The sequence below is a fragment of the Cebus imitator genome, unplaced genomic scaffold, assembly GCF_001604975.1.
Source record: "Cebus imitator isolate Cc_AM_T3 unplaced genomic scaffold, Cebus_imitator-1.0 Scaffold103, whole genome shotgun sequence".
In the NCBI taxonomy this organism is placed as follows: Eukaryota; Metazoa; Chordata; class Mammalia; order Primates; family Cebidae; genus Cebus; species Cebus imitator.
In genome coordinates this window covers 247690-258652 of record NW_016107418.1, presented here as the reverse complement: position 1 = coordinate 258652, position 10963 = coordinate 247690, and positions in this window count along the sequence as shown.

The window sequence follows — 10963 nt, the reverse complement described above, 5'->3', positions numbered from 1 at the left end:
AAAAAAAAAATAAAAAAAGAGAACCCTCTCTCATCTATTTCATCTATATTTGGTTCCCCAGTGGTAAAGATTGATATGGAAGGCAAGGTCAGTGTTTAATTTTTCCCTTTATTTACCAATTCTAAAAATTATCAGCTCACAAGCCATTAATGGACTAAAAATGTTTAGGCTGGGCTAAGTGGCTCATCCCTGTAATTCTAGGACTTTGGGAGGCTGAGGTGGGAAGTCGCTTGAGCTCAGGAGCCTGGGCAACAGGCTCTACTAAAAATTTAAAAAATTAGCCAAGTGTGGTGGCACATGCCTGTAGTTGTAGCTACTAGGGAGGCTGAGGTGGGAGGATCACCTGAGCCCGGGAACTAAGATCGTGCCACTGCACTCCAGCTTGGGGGATACAGTGAGGCCCTGTCTTAAAAAAAATTCTTTAAAAATATTTAGGACTGCTTGGAGAATCGCTTGAACCCGCAAGGTGGAGGTTGCAATGAGCTGAGATCACACCACTGCACTTGGTCCTGGAGACAGAGCGAGACTCTGTCTCAAAAAATATATATATTTAGGACTGCTTATTTTTATGTGTGTCTCAGGAAGATTTACGAAGCTTACAGAGAAATGATAATAAGGTTTCTAAGCAAATTGAATACCATCTGCTCCCAAACTGTGATAAACGCTACATAATAAATGACTTATAGACATCAAGAATGTCAAGGTCATGAAAGACAAAGAAAGACTCAGGAACCGCTTCAGATTAGAGGAGGCATGACCATTAAGTGCTATGTATCCTGGACTGGATCCTGATCGAGGGAAAAAAAATAGGTTTTCTTCTTCCCCCCTTTTACTTGAAAGTACATTAGTGGGACAATTGGTACAAATTTAATAAAATTTGTATGTTAGATGATAGTGACTTTTTTGATTTTGATAATCATATTGTGGTTATACAAGGGAATATCCTTGTGTTTAAGAAATGTACACTGAAGTTCTCAGGGGTAGAAGGTTATTATGTCTGCAACTTATTTTCAAATGACTCAGAAAAAGAAAATAGATGGAAAGTGGAAAGGAAAATTTAAAAAATCTCAGGATCCTCCAGCCTTCTTATGCAAAAGGAAAGATCATTGCAACACCCTCTTCAAAATGAATACCTGTTACTAACAGTAAGGAAGCAGTCAGATCCCCATGGAGAGGTAAAAGGCCTCGAGTATCTGGGAAGGACGGCTTCCACAGATTATTCATAAGTAAATTCTTTGCTGACTTCCCAGAAACAAGGACATGCCAATGGTAGCTTTAGGTCTAGCTCATAAAACTAGTCTGTTCCATTCTGCACTGATAATGTCATCACAAGTTTATCTTCCCAGGTGCAGAACAAAGACAAGGCTCATTCCTCCGCCTACCCAGAGATGTCTGTGTAATTGACTCTTCCTTTACTCCCTTTCTCTTTTCAGACAGTCACTTTATCTTATATAAAACACAGTATTTACCTAACTGTCTATCTGCTCCTGTCCTCCCTAAATCTGAAAACTTCAGAAAAACAGCGGCAAATGTGTCTGTGGCTCGTGTTTTTCCCATAAGCACTCTAAAGTGGCTTAATAAACCTCAGTGATTGAGACTTATGCCTGTCACTCCAGTTCTCGAGTGAGAGAGACAGAGAGAGAGAGAGAAAATAATACATGTTTGTTGTTACATGTTTGTTGATAAAGCAAATGTGGTAACATTTGGAAATTCTGGGTTAAAGTTATACAAGAGTTCTTTGTATTATTTTTGCAATTTCCTGTGAATCTCAAATTACTGCAAAAAAGTTAATTAAATAAAATAATGCTCGTGAATTTTTAAAAATCCTGTCTGTTCTCATTATAGGTTTATGAATAGATGATTGACATTAATTTGACCTCAAAATCATATTAAAAAGCACTTTGCAAATTTGAGAGAGGCTCTGTGAAGAACAAGAGAGATGTTAGGAAGCAGTGTTGTGGTTTAAAATGTACCCATAAAATTTCTGTGTGTGTCACTTCCGAGACTAAGCATAAAAGGCAATATGGTTACAGAAGCATTTTCTCTTAGATCACTAGCTCTGGGTTTGGAAGCCAGTTGCCACATCATGAGGCCACTCAGGCATTCTGTGGAGAGGCCCACATAAGAAGGAACTGAGGCCTCCTCCCAATAGTCGTGTGAGTTAATCATCTTAGAAATGGCTCCTCCAGCCTCAGTCAGGACTTTAGATAACTACATCCCTGGTCAACAGCTTGATCGCAGACTCCTGAGAGACCCTGAGCCAGAGCTGTCAGAGGCATTTGAGCCAGAGTGACTCCATGTTGAATAGGAGCTGGGTAAAATAAGCCTGAGACCTGTTGGACTGCATTTCCAGGAGGTTTGAGACATTCTAAGTCACAGGATGAGATAGGAGGTTGACGCAAGATACAGGTCACAAAGACCCTGCTGATAAAACAGGATGCAGTAAAGAAGCCAGCCAAAACCTGCCAAAACTAAGATGGTGATGAAAGTGACCTCTAGTCATCCTCACGGCTCATTATGTTAATTATAATACATTAACATGCTAAAAGACAATCCCACCAGTGCCACGACAGTTTATAATTGTCGTGGCAATGTCTGGAAGCTACTCTATATGGTCTAAAAGGGGGAGGAACCCTTAGCTTGGGGGGGGGTGTGGGGAGCAAGGGTGGGAACTCCCTACCCCTTTCCTGGAAAACTCATGAATAATTCACCCCTTCTTTAGCATATAATCAAGAAATAACCATAAGTATACTTAGTCAAGCAACTCATGCTACTGCTCTGCCTATGGAGTAGCCATTCTTTTTTTTTTTTTAAATACAATTTCCATTTAATTTTTCTCCAGAGAATAGTCTTCAGTCTTTTAAGGACTCAGCTCCTTACATGGGTTTTGGTGGGGGTCGTGGGACAGCACCTACAGGTCTAAATTGGGGTGGGGTTGTTCAGTCCTTGCGGGCTGAATCACGAGATTGATTCCTGACTACTTTGCTGTGAATTGCACAACTCACACAGTAATGTAGCTTCACATACAGCTTGGGAAGTACGTAGGCATCGAAGATGCTAGCTTCAGAAATGTCCCTGATGCCTGCGGTCTCCTCTATGTTTCGAATGATGAATTTCTTAATGGCCTTGTTCTTGGGCATGCATCAGGCATGGTCCGTGCAGCAAATAGGCTGCGCGTGGCCGCGGCCCTTTTTGGCAAGACCATTGTTCCTTCTTTTTTTTGTCATCTTGGAGGCACGGACCGGAGAGAGGATGGAGTAGCTATTCTTTTGTCTCTTTACTTCTCTAATAAACTTGCTTTCATTTTACACTATGGACTTGCCCCAAATTCTTTCTTGCGCAAGATCCAAGAACCCTCTCTTGGGGTATGAATTGGGACCCCTTTTCAGTAACAGAGCTACCCAGCTAAGTCACTCCTGAATTCCTGAACCTCAGAAACAGATAATAAATGTTTGTTGTTCAAGCTGTTGTTATGCAGCAAGAGATGACTAATACAATTCCATATCTTAGGCACCTTGAACACACACTGCTTGGACAGCTGTCTAAATATGAAGCTAATTTTTCCCCCATATTCTGCTGTAATATGTAAATAAGCGTGGACAAAGAAGGGAGCATTTCCAAGACACAACCAAATGTACATTGTCACTTTGGAAACTGTTACTCATGAGATTATAGTACTTGCTCAGAAGTCATCAGCAAACAACCAAACTAAAATTTAAGTTTTCAGTGACTGGCTGGAACTCCTAGAAAAAAGAGTTAAATAAATGAGTAAAAATGTGAAATAAGACATGGAGTTGGGAATGAAATCATGTCATGAAAGTAGGTTTAAACTAGGAGGGAATTTTGTTGCAAAGGAAAACATAAACCTCTTATGAGAGGAAATCTTGGAAGGATACTTTGCCACTGTGTTTCTAGTACTTTCCTGGTAATTCTGATTCCTCCCATGATTTAAATCGACATCATTTTTAAAAATTTAAGTTTTTATTTCAAATTCAGTGGGTACATGTGCAGGTTTGTTGCAAGAGTATGTTGCATGAAGCTGAGGTTTGGGCTTCTATTGATCCCATCACCCAGATAGTGAACATAGTACCCAGTAGACAGTTTTTCAATCCTTGATTCCCCCTCCTTTTGGAGTCCTTAGTGTCTGTTGTTCCTATCTTTATGTTCATGTGTACCAAGATTTAGCTCTCACTTATAAGTGAGAACATAGGATATTTGATATTCTGTTTCTGTGTTAATTCACTCAGGATGAGTGAATTCATCCATGTTGCTGCAAAGGACATAATTTCATTGTTTTTAATGGCTGCATAGTATTCCATGATATATATGCACCACTTTTTCTTTACCCAATCCACCATTGATGGGCAATGAGGTTGATCCCATGTCTTTGCTATTGTGAATAGTGCTGTGATGAACATGTGAGTGCATATATCTTTTTGGTAGAATGTAAATCAACCATTATTTATTAAGTATCAGATGAGTAAGATATGCTCTTTGTCCTGAAAATGCCACTTGGAAATATCCTTAACTGTGAAAAAGGGTATATTGGCCTCATCATCCTCATTTAGTTCCTTTGTTTGTTTCTATGGTTCTGTATTAAGAAGTAGTTTTCATTTTCTTTTTTTTACACCAGTGCCACTTGCCAAAGCAGTTTTCTTATTTAAAATTTATCACCAAAGAGAACTTAGGTACCAAGAAGAGGAATGCTATGCATATAAGAGTTACAGTTCACAGAGCAGGTATCACTGTTGATGTAAATCAGTTAACTGAAATTGTGATTTATGTACCTGCACTCTCCTGTGGGTTGTGACACCCCCAAGGAAGTGATAAATGCATTTGTGGCCTCACAAGGCAGAGAATAGAATCCCAGATGACTCAGTAGCCACATCAACTTGGTCAAAGTCGAAGAGGATAGGAAACAAAAATGAGAGAAAACAAAAACAAGAATGAGACCACAATCTATATTCACCGTAAAAGGTTCCTGTTTGTAGTGCTGGGGTAGCAGGCTTTGTTTATTAAGCATAATTCTATATAGACTCTACTGAAAGCACTTAAATATTTACAGGCTGGCTTGTGCTGCACATTTTTTGTGTGTGAGAGATATGGATCATATTACTCTCTGATACAAAATCCTGGCTCAGGTTGGATTATTTGGGGGCAGAAACTGAGATGGGGACTTTTGTGTCAGTGCTTTGATGGAGAAGCGCTCTCAGAAGAAGGCGTGTGAAGGAAGCAGGATGGGGCCGGAGAGGGAGCTAGGCAAGGAAGTGATCTCTGCTAATGACTTCCCTTAGCCTGAACCCATGGGCCACTCCGGAACATGATCAGAACCACTGTCGGTCCCATTTTGAGACAAGGAGCTGGTCTTTTATGGGAGTCAGTCAGTCATTGCCTGTGGCTGTTTCATGGGAGGTGATGGAGGTGTAACCTCCCTGAAGTGACTCGTTTGGCTGAGGGCTAGTGTCCAAAGAAGGGAGCAGCTGTGAACCATTAGTAAATAGCACTCACTGGTATGTCCATCATTTGGTGAAGGGAATCTTGACAGTAAACCAACAGTGCCTACCCTAGGTCTGAAATTTTCTCATGGTCATTATTGCATTTTTCATGCATCATTATTGGACTACGTCAATTAAAAGCAAACATAAAGACTCTGCAGTGAGAGCAGTAGAGATAAATGTCTCAAATGGTACTCTTTCTAAATCTTGTCTTTCCCTGCCTCTCTCTTAGCCTGGATCAGGGCCCCCAAAAGAATTCCTTGGTTCCAGAGAGTAGGACCATATAAGGCATCTTCATCTGAATATCCAGTTGGGGAGGGCAGTTCTCCAACTTTTTCCCAGGCTTCCTGACAGCCACTTCTCTTTCCCACTCTGTTGGGAGTTGTGTTTCACTTGATAATCCCTGTGGTGGGATATGTTTCAGATATATCTCTGAAACTTTCTATATGAACCTGATTTTTATAAAAATAAGTGAAATTTAAACAAATTCAGGACAAGATTTAAAATAAATCTTATTATAAATCATTTAGTAAATGACTAATCACCTCTATTTCTTTGTTGGGTCGTATATGTAGTTTAAAGAACAGGAGACATATAAACATTCTATATTATAGATACATATATGAGTGTGTGTATGTGTGTGTGTGTTTGTATATATATATAATTCATTAAAGAAAATCTTCCTGAGCCCAGAAAATAGTTAGGTTCAGATCTTAAATAGTGAAGTTAATGTAAAGTTTCTTTTTAACAAGTTTCAAAACCACACATCCGAAACTTAGTATGGCTAAGTAACTCTAGGTAGGTTTTGTTTGATTGATTGATTGATTGATTGATTGATATTTTTAACTAAATGAAATTTCTGTCTCATATCAGCTTATACAAGAATTAAGCAAGGTATACATACATATAAAATGATAACTAAATTTTAAAAAATAATAGTTGTCTTGCACAAATACCATCAACAGAAAGATGGATAAACATATGTGGTATACACATACAGTGGAAGAATATTCAGCCTAGAAAAAACGGAAAATTCTGGCACATGCTGCAACATGGACAAGCCTTGAGGACATTCTGCTAAATGAAAGAAGCCAGTCACAAAAAGACAAATACTTTATGATTCCACCTATGAAGTACCTAAAGTAGTCAAATTCATAGACACGGAGAGTAGAATGATGGTTGCCGGGGGCTGGGAAGAAATGGAAATTTACTGTTTAATGGGTAAAGAGTTTTAATTTTGCAAAACAAAAAAGTTCTGGAGATTGGTTGCACCACAATGTGGATACACTTAACATTACTAAACTATACTTAAAAATGGTTAAGATAGTAAAGTCTATGTTATGTATATTTTACCACAATTAAAAATTTTTAATTAAAAAATACATGTCTCAAAACACACCAATTCTTACTTAATAAAACCTTTTCAAAAACATACTTCCCACCCAACTTGTGGGCTGCTGATATTTTAGCAAATCATAATGTTGATGCCAATGGTTCTTTCTCCTACTGTCAATGTTTCCGTGTCCCCAATCACCTTTTAAAATTGATATGTGGGCCGGGTGCAGTGGCTCAAGCCTGTAATCCCAGCACTTTGGGAGGCCGAGGCGGGTGGATCACGAGGTCAAGAGATCGAGACCATCCTGGTCAACATGGTGAAACCCCGTCTCTACTAAAAATACAAAAATTAGCTGGGCATGGTGGCACGTGCCTGTAATCCCAGCTACTCAGGAGGCTGAGGCAGGAGAATTGCCTGAACCCAGGAGGCGGAGGTTGTGGTGAGCCGAGATCGCGCCATTGCACTCCAGCCTGGGTAACAAGAGCAAAACTCCATCTCAAAAAAAAAAAAAAAAAAAAAAAAACAAATAAAATTGATATGTAATAGTTGTACGCATTTATGGGACACATTATATTTTGATAGCTGTATACAATGTATAATGATCAAATCAGGGTATTTGGGATAGCCATCACCTCAAATATTTATCATTTTTTTATTAGGAACATTGCAGTTCTTCTCTTCTAGCTATTTTTAAATATACAAAATATTATTGTTAACTGTAGTCACCCTACTGTGCCATCAAGCACTAGAACTTATTCCTTCTATGTAACTGTGTGTGCGTACACATTAACTGATGTCTCTTCATCCCCCACTCCCCTCTTCCCTTCCCAGCCTCTGGTAACCATCATTCTACTCTCTACCTCCATACAACCATCTTTTTTTTAGCTCTCACATATGAGTGAGAACATGCAGTATTTATCTTTCTGTTCCTGGGTTATTTCACTTAACATAATGACCTCCAGGCTCATCCACGTTGCTACAGTGACAGAATTTCATCTTTTTTAAGGCTAAATAGCATTGTGGCATATGCATCATATTATCCATTCATTCACTGATGGACATTAAGGTTGATTCTATATCTTGGCTATTGTGAATACTGCTGCAATACATATGGGAGTGCAGATATCTCTGTGACATACTGATTTCCTTTCTTTTAAATATATACCCAGAAGTGGGATTGCTGGATTATATGGTTTTTCTATTTTTAGTTTTTTGAAGAACTCCCATGCTCTTTTCCATAATGGCTATGTTAATTTACATTCCCACCAACAGTATGAGAGTTTTCTTTTTTCCTCATTCTTGTTAGCATTTGTTATTTTTTGTCTTTTTGGTAATGGCCATTTTAACTTGGGAAAGACAATATCTCATCGTGGTTTTGATTTGCATTTTCCTGATGATTAATCCATTTTGAGTCAATTTTTGTATATGGTGAGAGAGGGGGGTCTAGTTTTTTTCTTCTGCATATGGATATTAAATTTTCCCAGCACCATTTATTGAAGAGACTGTCCTTTCCTTACTGTATGTTCTTGGCTCCTTTGTCAAGAATCAGTTGGATGCAAATGTGTGGATTTATTTCTGGACTTTTTTATTCTGTTCCTTTGGTCTATATGTCTGTTTTTACACCCCTACCATGCTGTTTTGTTTACTATAACTTTGTAGAATATTTTGAAGTCAGGTAGTGTGATTACTCCAGCTTTGTTCTTTTTGCTCAGAATTGCTTTGGCTATTTGGGGTCTTTTATGGTTCTACACAAATTTTAGGATTGATTTTCTATTTCTGTAAAGAATGTCATTGGTATTTTGATAGAGCTTACATTGAATCTATAGATTGCTTAAGGTAGTATGAACATTTTAACAATATTAATTCTTCCAATCCATGAGCATGGGACGCCTTTCCATGTTTTTCGTTTGCTTGTTTGTTTGTTTGTTTGTTTTGTCTTTTTGAGACAGAGTCTTGCGCTTTCTTCCAGGCTGGAGTACAGCGGCATGATCTCAGCTTGCTGCAACCTCCCCCTCCCCTGTTCAAATGATTCTCCTGCCTCAGCCTCCTGAATAGCTGGGACTGGGACTACAGGTACATGCCACCATGCCTGACTAATTTTTGTAATTTTAGTAGAAATAGAGTTTCACTATGTTGGCCAGGCTGGTCTCAAACTCCTGATGTAGAGTGATTCGCCTACCATAGCCTCTTAGAGTGCTGGGATTACAGGCGTAAGACACCACATCTGGCCTAAATTATGATTTTCACAGAAACTTCATTATGTTCTCAATTATCATCACGATCCTAAAGTTTATCCATTCACTATAAAGGCTCTACTAGTTAGTTCCTTTTGCCGATATTCAGTTGCTAGAGTACATTTGATGTCAGCTAATATATTTTTGTCATTTACATATTATTACTTACATTTGTCCAATTTGGATTTTTTGTTGTAACCATAGTGCACCATTATATTCCCAACTTTTAAAAATGGATCAGCAGTTCATTGTAGTATAAAAGCGGTTAAGAAAAAGTTATGTAAATACTGCAGTGTGGGATAACTTCATAAATGCAAATAATACATAAGAAGTCAGTGTGAATATAGAGTATGACTCTATTACTAGGACAAAGGAATATGTAATAGTGATGGCAAAAAAAGGGAATAGGAATGAGAAATACAATAATTATATGAGAATTAGATGTTATCTATAGATGCCTGTGCTTCGCCTATTATGAAACTGTCAAATAGTGGCAGGAAGCCACTACAGCCTTTTTATGCTTTTCGAAAACAAATGCACAATGACCTCTCTGGTGAACCCACTGAGATTTTCCAGAATAAGCTAAAAATTGTGCTTTCCAGGATGCTAAAGGTTCAAGTTGTGCTGCTGCCAAAAACTTGTAAAACAACTCACAAAGTTAATAGAAATGTTGTGTTAGGAAGGAAAATGTAATGGTCTGTTGGCAAAACTCTCTTATCAAATGATGGTGTTGTACATCATCTAATATCAATGGCATTCTGCATAAACAAATACTTATTATGGTGTTTATGTGAGCAGATATTTTACATTACGGCTAAAATATGTTTGCTTTTGGCATATGTAATGCGTATACATGAGTGAGATGTGCTCAGTGTTTTCTTCTGTTGATCTCTGAATACCCTGGTTACAAAAGTGATTTTTTATTTAGGTAAAAATTATTGTGGGAGCCAGTACTGACGTAGCACCCGCTATGCAAGCAGCAATGCAAAGCTTTGCTAGGTGACAGAAAAATAATTGCAACTGCCTTAAGCCATCGAGTGTTTATTAGCTCACACAACTGAATTCAGATACTCCAAGCAATATTATCACAACTGGGTTTGTCTCTATCTTTCCTCTCTGCCTTCTGTTATGTTAGTTTCAATTTCAGGCTCTGCAGAGTGTCTTCCAGCTATTCCAGTCACATATGCTCTCATGTAGAAGTTCAGCATGCCACTCTTCCAGTATCCCCAACTGAAGTGTATGAGAATTTATTGGCTAAGTCCAACTGGGTCACATGCCCATCCATGAATCTGTTTCTATGGCCAAGGGAAGGCAATGCTTTGACTGGTCACACCTGAGTCACCATCCACCCCAGGAGAAGGGGATGAATTCAACTCTCTGCAAAGCACAGAGTCTGATATACAAGGAGGGCTGGACTTCCAAAGTAAAATCAAAGAATTATACCAAAAAAGGTTGAATGGATAATGGACATGGGGCAACAATAGATGCCAACTATAGTGTATGAGTAAAATGACAGTTTCTTCTTCTTCTTTTTTTTTTTTTTTTTTGTCTTTCTCATGTAGGGGTTTTACTAGTTTTCTTTTTGCTTGTTAGTTTGTTCATGCAAGTAGTGTTAAGTAGCTGTCAGCTTAAAATAATAGGTTTTTTTTTAATTATTGTACTTTGGGCTCTGGGGTACATGTGCACATCCTGCATCCTGCAGGATTGTTGCAGAGGTACATACACGCCATGGTGGTTTGCTGTCTTCATCCCCTCCCCCAACCGTCACCTACATCAGGCATTTCTCCCTGCGTTATCCCTCTATCCCTCTCCATCCTCCCCACCTCACCCCCTGCTATTCCTCCCCTCCCCCCCCCCCCCCTCGTGTGATGTGCCCCTTTCTGTGTCCATGTGTTCTC